The sequence below is a fragment of the Gopherus flavomarginatus genome, chromosome 1, assembly GCF_025201925.1.
Source record: "Gopherus flavomarginatus isolate rGopFla2 chromosome 1, rGopFla2.mat.asm, whole genome shotgun sequence".
Classification (NCBI taxonomy): Eukaryota; Metazoa; Chordata; order Testudines; family Testudinidae; genus Gopherus; species Gopherus flavomarginatus.
Genome location: NC_066617.1, coordinates 287,662,663 through 287,686,314, shown reverse-complemented (window position 1 = coordinate 287,686,314; position 23,652 = coordinate 287,662,663). Strand labels below are relative to the sequence as shown.

At 43.4% G+C, this 23,652-nt stretch overlaps 1 long non-coding RNA gene across 1 annotated transcript in view; it reads left to right on the top strand.

Annotated features, from left to right (window-relative positions):
- Nucleotides 1-23,652, top strand: part of LOC127050881 (uncharacterized) — a 297,623-nt gene that overhangs the window by 78,008 nt on the left and 195,963 nt on the right. Inside the window, exon 2 of the long non-coding RNA XR_007774345.1 lies at nt 3,303-3,385. This is a non-coding gene — a long non-coding RNA (uncharacterized LOC127050881). The remainder of the gene's footprint in view (nt 1-3,302; nt 3,386-23,652) is intronic.

Here is a 23,652-nt window from a genome sequence, read left to right as displayed (position 1 = left end):
TCCAAACAAAAAAGCAACCATATACAGTATATTTAAAATGGAAAGAACAAAAGTAAGGTCTCCAAGAGAGATCATGGTATGTGCCTCTTCTGTGACAAGTCTGTTTGGTCCACATGTACATGATGGATCCCTGCTCTGTAACAGGATGCAAATACTCTGAGAATTAACTGGCTGCTTTCTCTATATCCAGGGAGAGTCCTCAGTAATATGAAAGGCAGCACCCAGAAGACAAAGACATGAGCCACATACACCCACATTAACAAATGGCTTCATTCTGCTAGAACCACTAAACAAGTGCTTGTACTGAAATGGTGAAATGAACCCACCAGGATTCCCTTCTCTCTAAATCCTCCCCTCATTCTATATTCAAAATCCTCTCTACCCTATTACAATTTGTACAAGCCCTTGGTATCAGACTGGCAAGACAGAGGTACCAAGCCAGCAACTTTAGAAAGGGTTGTGTTTGCCTTGGCCTCTGCCAAGCATGCTAAAATTGCCGAGTTAGTGACCTCTGTGGCAGAACACCTCCTCCACATCAGGGGGCTCAGCGCTTCCCCCTCTGACAGTGAGGACCTGGAGTAAGTCAGTGTCACTCCAGATGGTGTTTATTCTTCCACTTGGGGGTTTATTTCCCAATACTTTTCTGGCAGGCCTCAGGGCCGGCCCAAGGAGTGCCTCATCTCCAAACAAAAAGAGAAACCAGTCCCCTCTCCACGGGTGTGGTGTTATTGGCAGTGGGGTGCCAATCCTTCCCCTAAACAGGCAGTGAATTATGTAACTTCCCCTGTAGGGAGGAGAGTAGCCATCCATCCTGGAGCAGCCTTTCTTCCTGCTGCTATTAGCCCTGCAGCAGCTTGTCTTTCCTCCCTTCTCTCTCACCAGAGGTGGACTTTTAAAGGTCTCAGGCAGTCCTTAATTGGATTTCAGGTGTCCCTAGCCGACCTGAGGTAATTGCTTTTCAGTTTATAGGGAAAGGGGCCTTTATCTGTCTAGGACTAATATACCTGCCTCCCACCACTGTCTTATAGCTGTCTAGCCTGACTTTGTAACACCTCACAGAAACCTAAATCTGCAAGCCAGCTGAGCAGGCTGGAAGTGCTGATCTAATCACCTCGCAGAGGCCTGTGTTTTGGTATCAACCAAATAAGGTATAGCTGTTGAGTCCTAACCTCAGAAAACATTGTGCTTTCACCTCAGACAACCAAGCTAGAGATGCTGAGCTGGGAACTCTAAAGTGTTTTTGACGGTCGGTTCAATAAATTACCATTGATCCAGGGAGCACCTAGAGGCCTGTGACTTATCACCAGCCCAGCATGCTACAGTTGCTGAGCAAGGTCTAAAGTAAACTCTAAAATCAGGGGAAGTGCTCACCCTCCTCTCCTTCACCTGGATTTGGGAGAGCTCAGTTCTCCCAGAGCTCCTCCTCATACTTCTTCTTCACCAGTGTGTGAAATAAGGACTCATTAGTTGGGAAAATGTCAGAGCTTTATGTGGTTCCAGGCTTCCTTCTAGCAGCACCAGCAGTTGAAAGAGAAGAATTGTACAAGCTGGAAGTCCCATATCTCCTTCCACGTTTTTTCTACTGTCTCCTTGTTGGTTCCCCTGCCTCTCCAGAGGAGACTGTGAGAGAATGAGGCAGAATTTGGCACTCCAGATCTCCCTCGCCTCCAGGACAAGAAGAGACTCCATCAACAGCTGCCTCTTCCCTTAGCCAGAATCCAGAAGAAACAGAAAGGCCCTGTCAGTTCCCTCCATAATGGGAAGGATGGTTAGGAATGTAAGGATGTTCCCCATATGTGGCTTTAGATTCTGTGCAAGTATACACAGGCTTGTTTGAGGTGTTTTTTGTGGATTGGGGCTGTGTGAGAACATGAACTTTGATAGAACAGTTCCTTTGTCCCTATCATTCCCATTCCCCTGTGACACAATGTCACTTTTCTGTATAACATTGACCCACATAATGAAAAACAACAGCTAAAACTGCTGGGTCCCTCTTCCTATTTTGCTCTGCTCTTCTGAATTGGTTTATGTCTTATTGTACAAGGGCTTACACGTGCAACTTCAACACAAAACTATATGGATTCTAAATTGAAAGCGGAACTAGATCTGCTAAACACAAACTAAAGTATGATTATGCTGAAATGAAAAAGGTAGGCCTGGTGAAGGAGAGGATGCAGGGGCTTCTTAATAATAATAATAGTTTACATCCATTGTCCAAACATTTATGATTATTGTAGCATATAGCAACTCAGGTAACATCATTGCACTAGATGAATCACAAACACTTAGTAAGAGACATTTCTTGCTCTGAAATTTTACAGTCAAAATAGACAAGACAAAGGGTGGGAGGAAGGAGATACTATTATCCTCATTTTACAGATGTGAACCTGAAGCATAATGAGGTGAAATGTTTTATACAGGGTAAGTCTCCTTACTACTCTCCTGGGTACCAGTCTAGTGCCTTAACCACAAGAACATTTTGCTTCTCTAATAGAACTGACCAAAGCTCAAAACATTATGCTGGTTGCTGTTGTTTTTGAAATTGAAAGAATTTCAACTAGCTCTACTAAATAACCATTATTTTACAGATTGAGAAAAACTGAGCAGAAAAGTGAAGTCTCTTGCCTAAGGCTACATAGCAAATAAGTGGGAGAACGAGGATTAGAACTCAGGAACGTCAGACTCTGAAGTTTGTGCTTATTCTCCTAGATTACAGTGCTTTCCAAATAAGTTAATTTCATGCTAGAAGTATCATACAGCCAGGTTGGGTGTTTTATTGAGATAAGTACAATTGTTGTGGTTTTCATCTGCAGTGTTGTCATTTTGAATTTCCTGTGCCACATGATGTATAATCCTGTACTATGATAGCATTGGGCCATTATGCAAACACACAAACAAACAAAAAAACCAATCCAACAACAAAAAAACATTTTAGAAACATAGAATTTTAAGTACAGATATGAAAACAGTATGGTAGATGACAAGTTTTAGATCATGATGATATATTATTCCATTCCCCTTATTTATTCTGAAGATAAGTTAAAATAAGTAATTTAACTTCCCTTATGCAACTTGAGAAAGATGCATTCATAAACATTCCATTCATATTGTTTACAAATTTGCACTGCATTTCATTGACAAAACTAGTTATCTTTCCTTTTTTAAAAAATGAAGGCAACATAAGTATAAATTCTACCTTTTCAGTCCTTTATACAATCCAATAGACATATATTGAAAACTAATTCTAACAGGCTTTTTGGTAGACATCTGTAATTTGGAAAATCACATTTATTTCTGTTTAGGATCAGTGACTTATCTAGAAGGGTAGAAGGGACAGCAAATATCTGCCTTGAAAAAAATGAAGAGAACAGGAAAAAATAATATGGTAAGTGTCCTTGCCAAAATATAGTCCTGTAGTAAATCTCTTGATTGATTCATGACACAGTAAAAGAACTACTTACAGAATGTTTTATATTGTTATTACATTCTGATACAAGTTCTCCTTTGCCCATGTTTGGTCAAAGAGACAAGTTTCTAAGTGTAACCCTTCTGCCCCTCTGAGTTGGCAGCAACAAGGGCCGGGTTCAGTATCCAGGGGTTCCATTTCAATACCACAATGCACAACCAACTCAAGCCCCCACCCAGTGACCTGGGACAATTACATACCCCCCCCCCCGAACGCCTCTAGGAGGCAATACTTCCCCATTCGCAAGCACGGAGTCCGAGTGTAGCAAAATAAAGGAGGGAAACAATGCAGCATCACGTTGGAGAAACACCACAAACAGAATTATAACACAAACCATAAGCAAAACACTGACCTCCAAGTACGTTTGGCAATGTCCTTTCCCCCTTAGGGTCTTAAGTCCAATCACCCCAAAGTCCAACAATCCAAGAGTCTCTGTTTCTGAGTCTGAGTCTCAGTGCCACCCCAGAGTTCAAAAGTTTATCTGCAGAGTTTCTCCCCCTCCCCTTCCCAGCCTGGGTGGAAATGGGTGGGGTACACAGGGTGTTAAGGGGCATCTTACGTGAGCCAGGGGCCAACTGCTCTGCCTGTCCGTGGAGTTTGCTTCAGCCTTCACCACAATCAGCTCCACTCCACCAGCTGTGCCGCTTCTCCAGCCGACCCCGCAAACCGCTCCACTCCGCTCACTGTTCCATGGGCTGCTCCAACGTGCTGCAGACTGTTCCACCTCTCCGTAGAGTTCTGCTGCAGCCTTCACCACAATCAGCTCCACTCCACTCCACCAGATGTGCTGCTCCTCCAGCCGACCCGTGAGCCGCTCCCGCAAACCGCTCCGCTCACTGTTCTGTGGGCTGCTCCAATATGCTGCAAACTGCTCTGCCAGCCACTTAGCGATAGATCTTCAGGCTCCTCCACTAGTTAACACAGCACTCTGTGATCTCAGCTCAATAAGCTTAGCTCTTTTAGTGATTTCAGCTTGTGGTAGGGGAACCCAGGTGCTGGTGCACTATTAGCCCAATGTGAATTCAGCTCAGCAGCCTCTAGATGGACTCCTAATAGATTCAAAATTAGCTCTGCTCTTCAACAGTGGAGAGAAGAGAATGTGCAATTGGTGTTCCAGGCCCTCAAAAGGGGCCCATACCATCAGGTGTACACACACACCAGTCCCCAACCTCTCTCAGTTCACTGGGTTTTGGCACCCATGTCCCTTGTCTAGCAAGCGCCACCCACCTGATGGTGAGACATCTTTGTCACAAAGCAGTCCTACAGTTCCTCATCCACACAACCAGGGCGACAACACTCCACTCGTCCCGCCCCAACAACAAAGAAACTGGGTAACCCAGAGCTGTCAAAACAACCATCCCAGGCTGCCATGGGCCACGCCAGGCAGGGTGGGTGTGCCAATGCAAATACCTGAAATTGCCTTCCACACTCCCCACAATTCACCACCAGTTGTCAGGGCAGAGCCCATCCTGACTCTGCTTACATAAGAATTCTTCGACATTCTAGACTTATTGCTTTACAGCAGAGTGCCAAGATGTTGAATACACAAGGCCACTCACGACAAAGAATTTGTCTCAGTATTTAGCATGAGTTTCTCAAAAGAAACACAAAGACAACTACCAGAGGGGTAGCCGTGTTAGTCTGGATCTGTAAAAGCAGCAAAGAATCCTGTGGCATCTTATAGACTAACAGACGTTTTGGAGCATGAGCTTTCGTGGGTGAATACCCACTTCCTCAGATGCATGTAGTGGAAATTTCCAGGGGCAGGTATATATATGCTAGCAAGCAAGCTAGAGATAACGAGGTCAGTTCAATCAGGGAGGATGAGGCCCTGTTCTAGCAGTTGAGGTGTGAAAACCAAGAGAGGAAAAACTGGTTCTGTAGTTGGCAAGCCATTCACAGTCTTTGTTCAATCCTGAGCTGATGGTGTCAAATTTGCAGATGAACTGAAGCTCAGCAGTTTCTCTTTGAAGTCTGGTCCTGAAGTTTTTTTTGCTGCAGGATGGCCACCTTAAGGTCTGCTATAGTGTGGCCAGGGGGTTGAAGTGCTCTCCTACAGGTTTTTGTATTCCTAATGTCTGATTTGTGTCCATTTATCCTTTTCCATAGAGACTGTCCAGTTTGGCCGATGTACATAGCAGAGGGGCATTGCTGGCATATGATGGCGTATATTACATTGGTGGATGTGCAGGTGAATGAACCAGTGATGTGTGTGGCTGATCTGGTTAGGTTCTGTGATGGTGTCACTGGTGTAGATATGTGGGCAGAGTTGGCATCGAGGTTTGTTGCATGGATTGGTTCCTGAGCTAGAGTTATTGTGGTGCAGTGTGCAGTTACTGGTGAGAATATGTTTCAGGTTGGCAGGTTGTCTGTGGGCAAGGACTGGCCTGCCACCCAAGGCCTGTGAAAGTGTGGGATCATTGTCCAGGATGGGTTGTAGATCCTTGATGATGCGTTGGAGGGGTTTTAGCTGGGGGCTGTATGTAATGGCCAGTGGAGTCCTGTTGGTTTCTTTCTTGGGTTTGTCTTGCAGTAGGAGGCTTCTGGGTACACGTCTGGCTCTGTTGATCTGTTTCCTTATTTCCTCGTGCGGGTATTGTAGTTTTGAGAATGCTTGGTGGAGATTTTGTAGGTGTTGGTCTCTGTCTGAGGGGTTAGAGCAGATGCGGTTGTACCTCAGTGCTTGGCTGTAGACAATGGATCGTGTGATGTGTCCGGGATGGAAGCTGGAGGCATGGAGGTAGGCATAGCGGTCAGTAGGTTTTCGATATAGGGTGGTGTTAATGTGACCATAACTTATTTGCATCGTGATGTCAAGAAAGTGGACCTCCCGTGTAGATTGGTCCAGGCTGAGGTTGATGGTGGGGTGGAAGCTGTTGAAATCGTGGTGGAATTTTTCCAGAGTCTCCTTCCCATGGGTCCAGATGATGTAGATGTCATCAATGTAGCGTAGGTAGAGAAGGGGCGTGAGTGGACGAGAGCTGAGGAAGCATTGTTCCAGGTCGGCCATAAAGATATTGGCATATTGTGGGGCCATGCGGGTGCCCATAGCAGTGCCACTGATCTGGAGATATATATTGTCATCAAATTTGAAATAGTTGTGTGTAAGTATAAAGGCACAGAGCTCAGCAGCCAGTTGTGCTGTGGCATCATCAGGGATAGTGTTCCTGACAGCTTGTATTCCATCTGTGTGTGGGATGTTTGTGTAGAGAGCCTCTACATCCATGGTGGCTAGGATGGTGTTTTCTGGGAGGTGACCAATGCATTGTAGTTTCCTCAGGAAATCAGTGGTGTCACGGAGATAGCTGGGAGTGCTGGTGGCATAGGGTGTGAGTAGAGAGTCCATATATCCAGACAGTCCTTCAGTGAGAGTGCCAATGCCCGAGATGATGGGCGTCCTGGATATCCGGGTTTGTGGATCTTGGGTAGTAGATAGAATAACCCTAGTCGGGGCTCCAGGGGTATGTTGATTTCTTCTGGTGTTAGTGTAGGGAGTGTCCTGAGTAGATGCTGTAGTTTCTTAGTGTATTCCTCAGTGGGATCTGAGGGAAGTGGCCTGTAGAATTTGGTATTGGAGAGTTGTCTGGCGGCCTCCTTTTGGTAGTCAGACCTGTTCATGATGACAACGGCATCTCCTTTATCAGCCTCTTTGATGATAATGTCAGGGTCCACTTTCTTGACACCACGGTGCAAATAAGTGATGGTCACATTAACACCACCCTATATCGAAAACCTACCGACTGCTATGCCTACCTCCATGCCTCCAGCTTCCATCCCGGACACATCATACGATCCATTGTCTACAGCCAAGCACTGAGGAACAACCGCATCTGCTCTAACCCCTCAGACAGAGACCAACACCTACAAAATCTCCACCAAGCATTCTCAAAACTACAATACCCGCACAAGGAAATAAGGAAACAGATCAACAGAGCCAGACGTGTACCCAGAAGCCTCCTACTGCAAGACAAACCCAAGAAAGAAACCAACAGGACTCCACTGGCCATCACATACAGCCCCCAGCTAAAACCCCTCCAACGCATCATCAAGGATCTACAACCCATCCTGGACAATGATCCCACACATTCACAGGCCTTGGGTGGCAGGCCAGTCCTTGCCCACAGACAACCTGCCAACCTGAAACATATTCTCTCCAGTAACTGCACACCGCACCACAATAACTCTAGCTCAGGAACCAATCTATGCAACAAACCTCGATGCCAACTCTGCCCACATATCTACACCAGCGACACCATCACAGGACCTAACCAGATCAGCCACACCATCACTGGTTCATTCACCTGCACATCCACCAATGTAATATACGCCATCATATGCCAGCAATGCCCCTCTGCTATGTACATCGGCCAAACTGGACGGTCTCTACGGAAAAGGATAAATGGACACAAATCAGACATTAGGAATGGCAATATACAAAAACCTGTAGGAGAGCACTTCAACCTCCCTGGCCACACTATAGCAGACCTTAAGGTGGTCATCCTGCAGCAAAAAAACTTCAGGACCAGACTTCAAAGAGAAACTGCTGAGCTTCAGTTCATCTGCAAATTTGACACCATCAGCTCAGGACTGAAGAAAGACTGTGAATGGCTTGCCAACTACAAAACCAGTTTTTCCTCTCTTGGTTTTCACACCTCAACTGCTAGAACAGGGCCTCATCCTCCCTGATTGAACTGACCTCGTTATCTCTAGCTTGCTTGCTAGCATATATATACCTGCCCCTGGAAATTTCCACTACATGCATCTGATGAAGTGGGTATTCACCCACGAAAGCTCATGCTCCAAAACGTCTGTTAGTCTATAAGGTGCCACAGGATTCTTCGCTGCTTTTACAAAGACAACTACATTAGGAATTATGTGGCAGGCTTTTTTTAAATTTTTCTCTCAGGGAGTGGAAGTGGCATGTGAAAGGAAAAAGTCTTGGGAATTAAAATGAAAAATCATCTTGAAAACCAGGACCACAGAACATATTTCTATAAACAGAAAACTCTATGATTAGATCTAGGTGACCAAGTGAGAAAGTCTTCAAAAATAACGATATGAAAGTTGATAGCTGAGAATTCTGTGGCCTACCTATATCTCTGTAGTCACTTAGTACTATCAAGCTGTCTTTCATCATTTCTAGGAGTGGCATCCTTGAAAGAAGAAATGTTGGGAATGATGGGATTTCAGGAGGTTATCAGTATTAGAAACTGAGATGACATCATCCTCCAAGGTTTTTTAAATGTGGTTCCTCTGCGAATAACATCCACAAATCTGGGTCTCACCAGCCTAGCGTGCCCATGAGATAGGTCAGGGACACTGGAGATAATTACTGATTATTATTATTTTATTATTATTTTATTATAGAAGAATGAGGGAGGATTTGATAGCTGCTTTCAACTACCTGAAACGAGGTTCCAAAGAGGATGGATCTAGAGTGTTCTCAGTGGTAGCAGATGACAGAACAAGGAGTAATGGTCTCAAGTTGCAGTCAGGAAGGTGTAGGTTGGATATTAGGAAAAATATTTTCCCTAGGAGGGTGGTGACGCACTGGAATGGGCTACCTAGGGAGGTGGTGGAATCTCCTTCCTTAGAGGTTTTTAAGGTCAGGCTAGATAAAGCCCTGGCTGGGACGATTTATTTGGGAATTGATCCGGTTTTGAGCAGGAGGTTGGACTAGATGAGCTCCTGAGGTCCCTTCCAACCCTGATATTTATGATTCTATAATTATTTATATTATAATATACCTGAAGGCCCCAAACAAGATAGGGGGCCACACTGTAATACGTGCTCTAAAAATGTAGGAATAAGTTAATAGAAGCAAGGGAGTAACAAAAGAAAGAAAAGCAAAGTCAGAGTAGTCTTTCCATTGACTTCAGTGGGCTTTGGATCAGGCCCAGAAGGTAGAGAGAAGCTAGTGGAGGAGGGGACTGGAAGGGAGAAGGTCTAGAGGAGGAAAGGGCAAACAGTGGAGTGAAAAATATTCCGGACTGAAAAGAATAGTCTGTTGACTTTCCTTGTGCCATTCGGGATGGGTTGTGAGGAGCTGTCTGGGGGACCTTAGCTGAACCTCTCCCACCCCTATTCTGCATCCCTAACTCCTCCATAGGGTGCCTGGATACTGCCTTTGTTTTGGGCAGCGTGGGGATTCGCTTATACTCCTAACCCAAATGTATGGGGAAGGAGGATGCCACTAGCAGCTTAATGTCTCTGCTTATTTCTGGGGAGAGTAGGAGAGCAAACAGTCCGCTGTGGGTAATGGTTATTTCATCCTGTGCCAATCTCTTTTTGTGGCTTTTACCAAAATTGCACTGGGTAGGAATTACCCAGAGATGTCCTGCCAGCATTGGAACTAGAATTGTTCTCTCTCAGCTGCCAATGTGTGTGACATTCCCGCCTTCCTCAATCCTGCCTCCACATCAAAAATTACATACTCTCCACCAAAATCCATCAGTCATTTCACTCCCACCTCTGGTCCAGTACCACCCTGCTTTGTACTCGGCTTTGTGCTCCCTAGCACCTTGTGGAGCCCAGCCATTTTTTCCATAAGAGAACTCTGAACAGTATCAGGCTCATCTTTCTGCTGTTCTGCCCATCCTGGTCTCTTCAACTCCAGGAGCTTGAACCCCTTGGAGCCATTGCAGAGAGGCTTCCATAAGGCCAAGGAAAGAGAGGTGGGACTATCCTCTTCCACAGACACTGGATACTTTCCATGTAGATGCAGAGGGAGTAAGGACTTCAGAATTCAACCTGTAAAACACAATCATTTCACTACTAAACACTAGAATAAGCCAGTTCTTCTTTGAGAAGTCCTTCTGTGTATTCACACGTGGAGTTTGCATGTGCACCATGCACCTGAGTCTGGAATTTTTTTGCATTCTTTTGGTCTTCAAACATGCCATAGCTCTCCTTATGCTTCGAACCAAGGTCATAAAGGGTGGTGAGGGCTGATTCCTCTCCAGTTCCTTCTTACCACTGCATCGTCTGAGTTGGAATTCACAGTGTCCTTAGCTCCTTTCTAATGCATAATTTCTGAAAATATATTGTAAATAGTTTGTTTCATTATTTTTCTAGGACAGTATACTTTGTTTCCCCCCCTTTTTTTTTCTCCAGGCTGGGTAATTTTTCCTCCCCAAGAAGGCTGGGACTATATGATGAGGATTCTGGGGTTCAGAAATTGTTTCCTGTCCTAGCTTCTTTTCTGTGATTGGACCTTGGCCCTACCCCGCCAGTTGATCCCTCCACCTGGCACTACTAGGGGCTGTGGGAACCCTGCATTAGACACCTGAGATAGGTAAAGGGGCCAGTTTTATGAGAGGATTGTCCATTTGGAAGTTGACTCTCTTCTCCTCTGGGGAACTATGGAAATGGTTCCACCTCAACCTCAAGGGAAGGGTTCTACTCCCCTTAATACTTGATCCCCCGAAAGAATGGGAGATGAAAGCTGATTCTCATCCTATGTTGACTGAGCATGCTAATCTGAAAGCAAAAATTTTGCACAATCTCTTTGACATCAATAATTCCCTCCCTATTGGAGGTCACATGATTCACAGCTCTCAACGTGAAAGATACATACTTTCACATAGACATTCATTCACTCCACAGGAGGTTCCTCAGGTTCCTCTTTGGTCAAGACCATTACTAATTCAGAGTCCTCCTCTTTGTGCTAGCCAAAGCATCCCTCGGCCCACACTGCATTCTGCCACCCCCATTGGCCTGGGACGGCGAACTGCAGCCAGTGGGAGCCGTGATCGCCTGAACCTGCCAATGCGGCAGGTAAACAAACTGGCCCGGGCCTGGCCAGTCGCGTGCCAGAGGTTGCCGACCCCTGCTCTACCATATTTCTAAGTAGTATATATCATTAACATACCTGCTTTTTAAAATTAATATAGTCTGTAGTATGGCTGGGCTTTTGATACCCCTCAAACTGGCTGCTGTATGCGCTGACATCTTAAGTTCTGAATATCTGAATGCATTTGTTTTGTACTACAGTGAACTCACAAAGGAATTCTAATGGACTGGCAAAAGCATGATTTTAAGTCCTGCAAAAATACAATTCAAGTCCAGAACAAAGCCGTAGACAGGTATATTTTTGGTCTTAAGTTGCAGTGGGGGAGATTTAGGTTGGATATTAGGAAAAACTTTTTCACTAGGAGGGTGGTGAAGTGCTGGAATGAGTTACCTAGGGAGGTGGTGGAATCTCCTTCATTACAGGTTTATAAGGTCAGGCTTGACAAATCCCTGGCTGGGATGATTTAGTTGGGGATTGGTACTGCTTTGAGCAGGGGATTGGACTAGATGACCTCCTGAGGTTCCTTCCAACCCTGATATTCTATGGTTCTATGATAAATTCCAGCCACTAAAAATGTAAATAAGTTTAATTTTGGTTTCTCTTCTAATCTCAGCTGAAATGTGTGGGGATGGATGAAACCACATGGGGCTTGATGTCCCTGCATCAATCATTTAAATAAAGAGCACACACATTGGAAGTTTATATCTGATGGCTGATTTTGTTGTCAAATATGTACATCCAGCCTTTAGCCCCCTACTCCCCAGCAACACTTCCTTAATTTGGAGAAACAAGAGACCCAGTGAGTGCAGTGTTCTGTGGGACAGAGCCAGTTGGAGGATGGGTGCCTGGGAGAACACTAGTTTTAATTTGAAAAGTGAAAAGTTAGTTTCACATCCTTATTCCTATGAAGATAGCCTAGAAAGCATAAACCATTACTAACCAATTTTTAGAGTTGACAGGAACAAATAAAATCATTTTCTGCAGCAGGAGGCTGATGATGGTGACAGAGGTGGAATTTGCCCCCTCACACACACCTTATCTCACTGATCTTCCCCAAGACCCTTAGGTCAGCTATACATGGTATATAGAAGGGGTGATAAAACTTTCTTTGCAGGCCCATGCAAAAGTGCTAAGGCTGGCTCTTTTCAGCTCTCATTGAACTCAATATAATTTTTATGTGTCTATCTGGGCCCCTATTTCTAAAGGCTGAATAAGCTATATAGGTATGGCCCTACCAAATTCACAGTCCCTTTTGGTCAATTTCATGGTCAGAAGATTTAAAAATAGTAAATTTCATGATTTCAGCTATTTAAATCTGAAATTTCATGGTGTTGTATTTATAGGGGTCCTGACCCAAAAAGAAGTTGTGGGTGGGGGAATCACAAGGTTATTGTAGGGAGGGTGGCAGCTGCACTCTCTTTAGAGCTAGGTGCCTGGCCAACAGTCACTGCTCTCCAGCCCTGAGCTCTGAAGGCAGCACAGAAGTAAAGGTAGCAATATTGCAACCCCCCTAAATAATCTTGTGACCCTCCTGCAACTCCCATTTGGGCAGTACTCCCAATTAAGAAATGCTGCCCCATGAAATCTGTATAATATAAGATAAAAGCACACAGAAGACCAAATTTCACAGTCTGTGACATGTTTTTTGGGCCGTGAATTTGGTAGGACCCTATATATAGTATCTACTGACATCAATTCGTAATTTCTTCTGTTTTCTTGGTGTTAGGAATGTACTTTTCCTTAGAACAACTTCCTGGAAGTACAAACTATGAGCGAAACATTTTGCATGTAAGGAGGAAATTTATAGCAGATTTCAATGAAGCTGGAAATCATCATGCAGTACTGTTGTATGGGACCCAATCAAACTCCTGAAACCAATGGAAATTTTTCCTTTGTCTACAATAACAATTGGATCAATTGCACAAGAGGCAGCTTAAGAACTCTGTCACTTAGGATTTTTTAGTATAATTAAAGAGATATTTCATTATTCACATGCATGACATGCTGATATACTGTATTGGGAAGGCTTCCATGATTAACAATGTTTAGATAGCTTCCAGATTAAAAATCTGGCTACATCTGGCTCGCTGGCATGTGCACAATGAAACATTTGTGTACCAGACTCCTGCAATACCAATTATGTAAGCTAAGGCTAATCTTTCTACACGGCGTATCACATGCAGTTCTTTTATATGGGTTGAGTTGGGAAGGGAGGGGATCCATTAAAGAAAGTCCTCGCTGCTATTTGGCACCACTTTCTGATAATTTTTTTCTTTGTTGCATTTGCAATAAAATAAACTGACACTAACTATAAGGACATACGTACACTGCTTTTCATCCTGCCTAAACTTGAGTAAGCCATGATCTGAATGATCTTTCCCCTGACTTTCAGTGACAAACTAGGGGAAAAGACTTCAGTATTTGCATAGACACACCTTCTCTGCCTAGGTATTCAGCAGATGGTGCTGCTTTACCAAAGTGATCAGTTCTGGCTGGTTGTGGGTTACAATTCATGTGAGTATTGAATGCAGGGTAATTAAATGTTGTTATCCTTATTGTATGAGTGAAGGGCAGCAGAACTGTTCTTAGCATGCCTTGATTAAGCAGGTTATTCTAACCTAAACCTCACTTGCTAAGCAGAGGTAGGGATGTCAAATCCTAGTGAAAGTGAGAATGGCATAAAGTGGGGTTGGGGTTGGGTTTGTCCAGTGAGTCTTAGGCACCATTTAACCCTCACCAATCTGTTGCCTGGTTTTAGGGGATTAATATTATTGTTTATATAATCTGAGCTATAGGCTCGCCAATAAGGTGATCAGAAGATAATAAGGTTCTTGTTCCAGAATCAGGCTATACAGAGTTTTTAAGGACCTTTGGGATGTATGACAAGGCCACTCACACAGAGAACAAAATAAAGCCTTAAAAGACTTTTGTTAAGATAAATGGAATAATAATCAAATGGAAAAATAATCAGAATTGCAAAGGCAATAATATGTACATGTGGTAAGTATGGTATTATATACTATAAAAGTTTCTGAATTAACATACACACACCCTTCTTTGATAGGGTGATTGGAGACAAAGGACCAGCCTCTCGTCTGGCATGCCAAAAGAGTCCAACGGTCCATGTTCCTCAATTTTCGAGTGGAAGGTGCAGAATTTAGGAGAAACTAGAGAGCTAAAAAGCTATAGAAAGATTATAGAAGCTAACTTAAAGCCTAACTAAATCTAAGCAATTAACTAACATGGTGGGTTGTCCTTCTTACCAAGCCTGAGCACTATGTGCCCATCTTCCGTACCCAATTTTAATTTCCTCACCCACAAATATCAGGGTATGCTTGGCTGGCATTTTCACATGTATTAATAACCATTAGCTCATTCTAACATCTGTTATTTAGAGGGCCCTACCAAATTCACGGTCCATTTTGGTCAATTTCATGGTCATAGGATTTTAAAATTTGTAAATTTCATGATTTCAGCTATTTAAATCTGAAATTTCATGGTGTTGTAATGGTAGGGGTCTTGACCCCAAAAGAAGTTGTGGGGGGGGTCGCAGGTTATTATAGGCAGTGTGCTACCCTTACTTCTGTGCTGCTGCAGGCAGAGGCGCTGCCTTCAGAGCTGGGCAGCTGGAAAGCAGTGGCTTCTGGCTGGGAACCCAGCTCTGAAGGCAGAGCTTCTGCCAGCAGCAGTGCAGAAGTAAGAGTGGCATAGTATGGTATTGCCATCCTTACTCCTGCACTGCTGCCTGCAGAGCTGGACCCTCAGTCAGCAGTCGCCAGTCTCTGGTCACCCAGCTCTGAAGGCAGCAGTGCAGATGTAAGGGTGGATGGTATGGTATTGCCACCTTTACCTCTGCACTGCTGCTGGTGGGGAGCTGCCTTCAGACCTGGGCACCTGGCCACAGCCACCGCTATCTGGCCGCCCAGCTCTGAAGGCAGCACAGAAGTATGGGTGGCAATAGTGCAACCCCCCCCACACAATAACCTTGTGACCACCCCCCCTGCAACTCTCTTTTGGATCAGGACCCCCAGTTTGAGAAACACTGGTCTCCCCCCCTGAAATCTGTACAATATAGGGTGAAAGCACACAAAAGACCAGATTTCACAGGGGGAGACCAGTTTTCACGGTCCGCGATGCATTTTTCATGGCCATGAAGGTAGTTATTTATGGCCTAACTGGTTACTTCCATGTTCTTTGTGGTGTACCTGTTAAGTTTACAGAGGGCATGAACTTAGGTAGCCATCTATCTATGCCAAAGGCCTAACTTGCTTTAACTCAACATCACTTATGTAAGCTAAAGGGCCCGGAACACAGTTATGCTAACTGCTTTAGCTCAGCATAAAGGACGTGGCCTATAGTTTCCTTGTGTAACGGCCAAAAATACTCAAATACAAATCCACAGATCTATTATAATAAAACAGACAATCAAACCCATAAGAAAAGATATAGAAGTCCTGTGAGATACATTTCTCCAGTGTTTAAAAACAGAGCTGATCAGATTCAATTGAGAGTCCTTGTTTCTGTTCAGGGGTTACTAGAGCTCAAATTACTGAGGGGGAGGTCTAGGGGCTAAGCCTTAGACCTGGTGTGGGAACAGTGTTGCAGTGAAACACAAAGAAGAGGCAGCAGCTGAGATGTTCCCCACTACCTAATGAAATCACTAAGGGTTGGTCTACGCTATGGGGGTGGGGTAGGGAGATCGATCTAAGTTACGCAACTTCAGCTACGTGAATAATGTAGCTGAAGTTGATGTACTTAGATCTACTTATCACGGTGTCTTCACTGCAGTGTGTTGACAGGAGAGGCTCTCTTGCGCTTCTTGTTGAATTGGAGTACTGGAGTTGACGGTAGAGCGATCAGCCGTCGATTTATCACGTCTATAGTAGACACAATAAATCAACCTCGCTGGATCGATTGCTGCCCATTGATCTGATCAGTAGTGTAGACAAGCCCTAAGAATTGGGCTAAGTGGCAGAGTATGGCAGCAGAGACAGCAGCAGGAGTGAGCCAGTTGCAGAGGTGACAGCAGCAGCAGAAACATTGCTCGATGCTCCACCACCTTCATGAACTCTGAGTCCTTGATGACCAAAGCCAAGAAACTGTGAATGGGGTGCAGCAGAAGGAAGGGGTAGTGGTGTGTTAAAGGGACATTAGTTCATCTGACTTTCACACCATAAGGTGGGAAACTGAGTCAAAGGACACTGCCCAACGTACTGTGGGGTGGGTGTTTGCTTTCGGTTACATGCTTTTGAACCGTGGTTGTGGTATTTTCCCAAATAAATGGTACGTTCCCTTTTCCTTTTAATAAAAGTTGTATTTTGTTATACACAGACTGACTCAGTGCTTATGAGTGGGGAAATATTACTTCTTAGAAGTGGTGTCTAGTTGTCCCAGATTACTGGATGGGGATTTGAGCTGCTTCTATTTTGTATTGTTAAGAGGAACCGCTGGATATTCAACCTGGCCCTTGTTGCTGCCGACTTCACATAGCAGAAGGGTTACACTTGTGTAAGTGTAACTCCTTCCAAAACCAGAATATCTAAAGGTGTTTTATGAGTAGCATCATACTGCCCCCTACCCCACAGATCCTCAGAAACAGAGAGGCTGCAGAGTATAATACTGTTTTGCTTCTACTCAGGTCCATTAAAAAACACCACATTTTTTCTTCTTGATGCTCTTCGTATATCTGCTTTCCCCCTCCAGTCTCTGTTATGGTTTTCTAAATTATACTATGATAGGACTGCTGAATACTGGGCACAATCCGAAGCAGTCGTATTTTTAACAAGTTGTTAAGATTCTAAAATGTACATGTTCAAACAGCCTGTTGCCCCAGTAACTGTACTTGCGATTATATTTGTGGACCTGTACGCATCTGTGCAGGTGATATATCTCTGTATCAATCCTTCTCAGATGTTCTGTACTGCTAATCTCAACAGCACCACCTGCCTTGCCACCCAAAGGTGAGCTAATTATATGGAATAGCTGTTGAAATAAATGCATTTGCTTTGTCTTTTTCTACCTACAAGATTAAGCCTATTGAATGTTTTTTTTTTAAATACTTTAGAATTTTGTTCCCAAGCTTAATTCAGGATATCAAGACTTAATACCCTAATTGCAAACTAACAAGGGATGCTTTCACAATTACCTCAGTGTTTGTAAGGCTATGACTCATGAACAAACTATTTTCATGGCTGGGTTGCATTTACACAAGTCAGGGTGTGAATTTTACATGCAGATCAACAAGATGAGACAGATTTAGGTGTGGGCATATTTATGTAAGGTATTTGACTATTGTTATAGAAAAGCAGACTATCCTCTTTGTAGGTGCATATGCTATTTCCAGCAGAATTTATTTACAATATATTCTCAGGAAGCTCCAAAGAGACTGATTTGATACTGGGCATTAAGTAGGATTTTGGCAGGGAATTTGTGGTAGAGCAAGTCTGAAAGCCAGTAACATCCCAAATCCTTAACTAAATATGGATTGATGCCACATGTCAATCCTTCATTTACAGCAGATGAAATGGACCTCATTCCAAAGATGGCAGCCATCCATGTTAGTTTCTGCAACAGAATACACAATGTCACTATTCTCCAGAGACTAAAGGGAAAGTAAACACATGCAGCTCAAATAAAAATGAAACACAGCACATTGCTGAGTGTCTCCTAGTAATAGATCATGTTTATGGGAGTCTGGCATATTGACATCATACACTGAAGAGGTATGGCATTTACATCCATACTAGAATTTCATTTTGTAAGCTGGAGGGAAAGGACAAGTAGAGGCAACATGCACTTGATAAAAAAATGTTTTGCTTAAGAGGAATCCAGAAGGTGGAGTACCTCAAGTAATAACACAGTGGACTCAGGAGAAGCAGCAAAACTCCTTCGATATTGTCAAAAGGCACATCTTCCACAGGCTTTCCTACATCTTCCCAAGTCCATTTAATCCAGTATTTATAAAATACCATTTGATGTATGTTATTTCTGATATCATTAAGACAGCAACATAGTATTCACATTGTGAATAAGATGAAGGAGGAACCCTTTGTATCTAAAATAACCCACATCGGTACAGACTTGTATGTTAAATAAGGATGGCATTGATGGGTGGAGCACTTTTATAGAAAAAATATTTTGCTTGCCATATTTGAAAGCACATTATTAGAGACTTCCAAGCACAAGAGGACACTGTTTTATTTTTCCCCACATACTGAAAAGAAAGATCAAGTCATGGAGGTATCTTGTTATTTAGGAATCTGTCACATGGGCATGGAGTTAAAAGAAGTCAGGGTACTCTAGACTGTGCTGTATAGGAGGTAGGGATACATCAGTGAGGAGAGCAGACTATGACTGCATTCTGAAATGCTTCATTTTCTGCAGCTTTAGGGGACTGACTGAGAAAGCAGTCCTGTCCCCTATTAATCATCTCATGTGTTTAATTTCCTTTGCACATATTTTCTTCAAATATTTTCAAACAGAATGTGGTGATATCTAGTTTGGTAGCCTGGATAAGAATGTGTGTTTCATGTGATTTCAGTAGGTCTATGTGGAGAACTGGTTCTCACCAACCCACCTGCAGTCCCTTGCCTAAGGTTCTCTGCTAGTTGTCCCCAACTGGCATTCTTCTGATGCATTTTACCTTCCTCCTGTCCCTGCACTTAGATTACTTTCTCCATTTTGTTGGCCTCTGTCTTCTTGTGGCCACTGTAGAGGAGGATAGGTTCAGTGACAATGATGTTTCTGTGGTGTGTCCCTTCCTAGGGCCTCCTCTGCCTTTGTAGATTTCAAATAAACAATAGTGGTCCCAGGAGGATATACACTAAGCTAAAGTTGTGTAAAACCTTGCATATGAAGAAAATGTGGCAAAATGTGTTTTCATTAGTTTCTTTTTGAGAAATATACAAGAGGACAAGAACTAGTCCCCTCCCCCACCAAACCAGCTACCAAATGGAGATTGAAATAGCTTGGGGGCAGTTATGATAAAGAATGCAGAATGGGGCAGAGGCAATTATAGCAACAGCAACAGCTGTAGCGTCTCTGTCATCCCATCTTGTATCTAAAGCAGATGTTAGACTGAGGAAGATTTCCCCTATTATCAGTCTCCATCTATAAATCACCCCTTATGCTGCATTCTGTGCAGCTGCTCCTGCGGATATTGGTAAGTAGCTCAGGCCCTATTCCACACTCTTGACTTAAATTAAATTTTCTCAATCTACAAATCAGTGTATAATGCAGAACAGATCCCTTATTTAAGTAGCATGAGAGTCACCAGTGCCCAAAAGGAATCTCACTACTTATTCGATCAACCTAACATAAGAAAGAACTGCATAACTAACTCAGAGAAATAACACAATACTTGAAGGTTTCAATACTAGACATTTCTGGCTGTTTTTTACCCAAATCCCCAACTGTTAGAATTTAGTCCACTTTCCTCAAGAGTTCCTTCACTTTTTGATTACTTGGTCATTACACAGCTGTTTCATATGGATTTATGAGGTTATAGGAGACTTTACCAGCATGCTTTCCTGGTAGCTGCTCTTTAACTCTGGATGAGACAACTAGCTGCAGTCCTATAATGGTCACTTTTGTCTCTGGTTGCAGCAGGCTATAGCACCCTACCTTTTAGTAAGTGTAAATATTTAGCTCCCTTTATATGGTTTTCTCCTGTCTCTTTCTCAGTCCTGAGGATGTGCAGACAGAACTTAGGGCTGGTCCACACTACGGGGGGAAATCGATCTTAGATACGCAACTTCAGCTACGTGAATAACGTAGCTGAAGTCGAATATCTAAGATCGGATTACTCACCCGTCCTCACTGCGCGGGATCGATGTTCACGGCTCTCCCTGTTGATTCCGCAATTCCGTTGGGGTTGATGGAGTTCCGGAATCGATATAAGCGCGCTCGGGGATCGATATATCGCGTCTAGATGAGATGCGATATATCGATCCCCGAGCAATCGATTTTAACCCGCCGATACGGCGGGTAGTCTGGACGTAGCCGAAGAATGACATTTGGGAGACAGTGACAGCTAGTGCATTTTTAGTCTCCTAAATAATTATAGTTTGCTTAGTTCACTTTACTTTCTTTGATTTCACATATTTGCTATGGCAAACAAAAGAGCTTTCATTCCTTAAAAACATAGAGGGGTTGGGGTTTTTTAAAGGGATACTATCAGACTAAATCCTTCATTTTCAAAATATTTTCTATATTGTTAATTATTTAAAACTCCCAAACCAAGTGCATTTCTATCTCAAAAATGACTCACAAACAATCTGGTACCATGGGAGCCCATGTTTGTGTTTCATAGAGCACCCCTGCCCCTCCCCCCCGTCAACTTACTTAGTTTTCAAATGAAAAGATGTTTGTTTTTTTCTCTCTAACTGCCAGCCTCCCAAACTCATGGGCAGATTGTTGCATGCCTGGCATAGGCAGAAACCCTTCATCCCACTTGTGCTCCTCTGCACAGGTTTCAGTGGGAAGTACCAATGTTGTGAAAGGAGTGGAATTCCTCAGGTGACCTTTGGATAATTGAGCCAAAATGTCTCTTGGACATTGCTGCATGGCCTCTCTGCATCCTCTACCCCCTAACTCTCATTGTACACTGTGTCTTATGAGCCTCTATATAGCCTTCAATTTGTTTAGGAGTTTGTTCCTCACCTGGGGATGGTCAAGATGGCCCACTCCAGTTCTCTTGAGATGGACAACCTCATGGCGTTCAGAAGTGAACATTCTGACTATTCCAGGAGAAGCATTGTGGGTGTACAGAAGGAGAAATGATGAGGGGGTCTTACAAATGAGGCTATAAACATTTTGAGGCGGATAACATAAAATATGCCCATGTGTGCCTGGGTGAAGGGAGCTCTTGAAACCCAAAGAGGGCATGGGAAAACACAGTGTGGGGCTTGAGTGTGTAAACAAGTTTGGGTGTTTGGAAAATGTGTATTTTGATTTACTGACTGGAAGATTTCTGATGTATCCTCTCTGTGGCTATGGATGCTAATCACTGTCACAAATTGCTATCGTCTTTTATTGTTGTCTTAATGGATAATTGAGTTTTACAGCATCCATTACCAGTTTATGCTGCTATACGGAAATGGTTTGGAAGAGGATGGGCCAGCTAATTAACTAGCTCAGTTTAAAGTGAACTTTAAACAACACAAATCCCACTAAATTGATTAATCTCACTTTGGTTCAAGTTTAGACAAAATAGTCCAGCCTGTTGAGGTTTTCATTTCTATTTGACAAGTACATTTATATTGCAATCCTTCAAGTATCTGAATAGTTCCCCTTCCTGTTTGTCTCCACCACAGCAATCAAATGAGACATGTAATTCTATTATTTGTAAATCACAGCGAAACTTTAAGTTAGGGCAGAAGCATGGCATGTCTGTAGTTTTAGGCAAACTTAAAGCAAATGTGTTAGTGTAATAAAACATTTGTCATGAACTTATGAACCTGTAGCTCTTACAAATTTGTTTTTTATGGTTGATTGTATAAATGATATGTACACTTTTTTCACTAAGTGTCTGCCAAAATGATGCATAACTCTTGCACAAAATATAGCTTGGGATGCATCCAAAGTTAGAAGTCTAAGAATTCAAATAAGAGGAAAAATAAGATAATTTAGTTGCATGTTTTAAAATTAATATGATATAGCTGCATAGAGCTGTCAATCCCAAAGTTTCACAACTTTGTCTTTCCATCTGTTTAATGAGCCATGATAATGTTGTGTGATATAGAGACTTTATTGTCGAGAGTTTTGAATAAATATATTTGCTCTGAAGCCAGGCATGAATTACACTTGTAATTCCAAATGAGTCCCAATACAATCTTTGTCACACCATGGCTCAGGGATTCTGTATATCCACATATTTGACAGGAAAATGATTTTAGAAATGTGTAAGAAATTTAAACACCTGATGCAGGGGTTGGCAACCTGTGGCACGTGGCTCGCCAGGGTACTTACCCTGGCAGGCTGGGCCAGTTTGTTTACCTGCCACGTCGGCAGGTTCGGCCAATCACGGCTCCCACTGGCCGCAGTTTGCCGTCTCAGACCAATGGGGGCGGTGGGAAGCTGCGACCAGCACATCCTCGCCTATGCCTCTTTCTGCTGCTCCCATTGGCCTGAAACAGAGAACCGCGGCCAGTGGGAGCTGCGATCGGCCGAACCTGCCTACGCGGCAGGTAAACAAACTAGCCCATACCTTGGCAAGCTGCCTGTTAGAGGTTGCTGACCCCTGACCTGATGGGTGCTATCGATCCTCTCCTCCCAGTCATAAAGCTTTGTTCCCATAGAACCAGTAGTATACTTGTGCCGGGCTAAAAGGGAGAGCGAAATTATAACTGATTCATTTTAAAATGCATAAGGCCCCGACTCAGCAAAGCACTTATGCAGATATTTAGACCCATTAAAGTAAATAGGACTTAAGCACATGCCTAACTTTAAGCACACATTTGAGTGCTTTGCTGAATTGTGCTGAATTGGGGCCTACAGTAACGTTGTGCTGTTAAGGTTTGATGTACTGTGAGCTACCAGGGCTAGAAACTTATAGTGGAAGAAGAATCCTTTTCCAACGGTATAGAGGTCATTACTATGCTTAGGTGATCACATGACTTTAAAATTATAGTGTCTAGATTAAAATAAAAGTTATTGTAGAGATTCTTTAGAGCTTTTAAAAAAATATTAGTATGAAAATTTGGCACTCTGAGGCCTGTAAAACTGTATTCTTGGTACTAAGGCAACCTGGCTTTATAGGGTGAATGAACACAGCATCAATAATATTTTTGAACAGATCTTGAAAAGTCCTAAAATAACTTGTATGTAAAATTTGTGGCATAAACGAACATATGGTGGTGTGTGGAGATACAAAGGCAACGAGATACGTGAAATAATACCTTTGATTGGTTTTATTGTCACTCGTGGAGTATGTTGTGCCTAATTCACTCATGAGTAATGAGGCCATCTCAAACTCATGCTGTGCTTTCTGTCAGCAAATTCTGCTCCTGGCCCCATACCTCTTTAGGAGCCCCCTCTCCAGTCTTTCTCCTCTCTCTCTTTGAGTGTAGCAGCAGCCCTTCTCCCCAGGGTCTAGATCCACTTCTTGCAGGAGGATACACTGGGGGCAGATTTCCTCCAGCTACCGCTATCACTTTCAGAACTCCCAGTCTGTACACCTTGGCAAAGAAGATCCAGCACCAATGTTATGGGTCTGCAGCCTGGAAATGGGGAGAAAAGAGGTCAGACTAAAATACTTTATTTTTTGTGTTGTTTGTTCACAGTAAAATGACAGTAATACTCCCACAATTATTACTCCACTGCCAGGAATTTGAAGGGGGCCACTGGGGAGAATCCCACCTTAAGGTGCGGGAGGGAGTGGCAGGACCTCATTGGG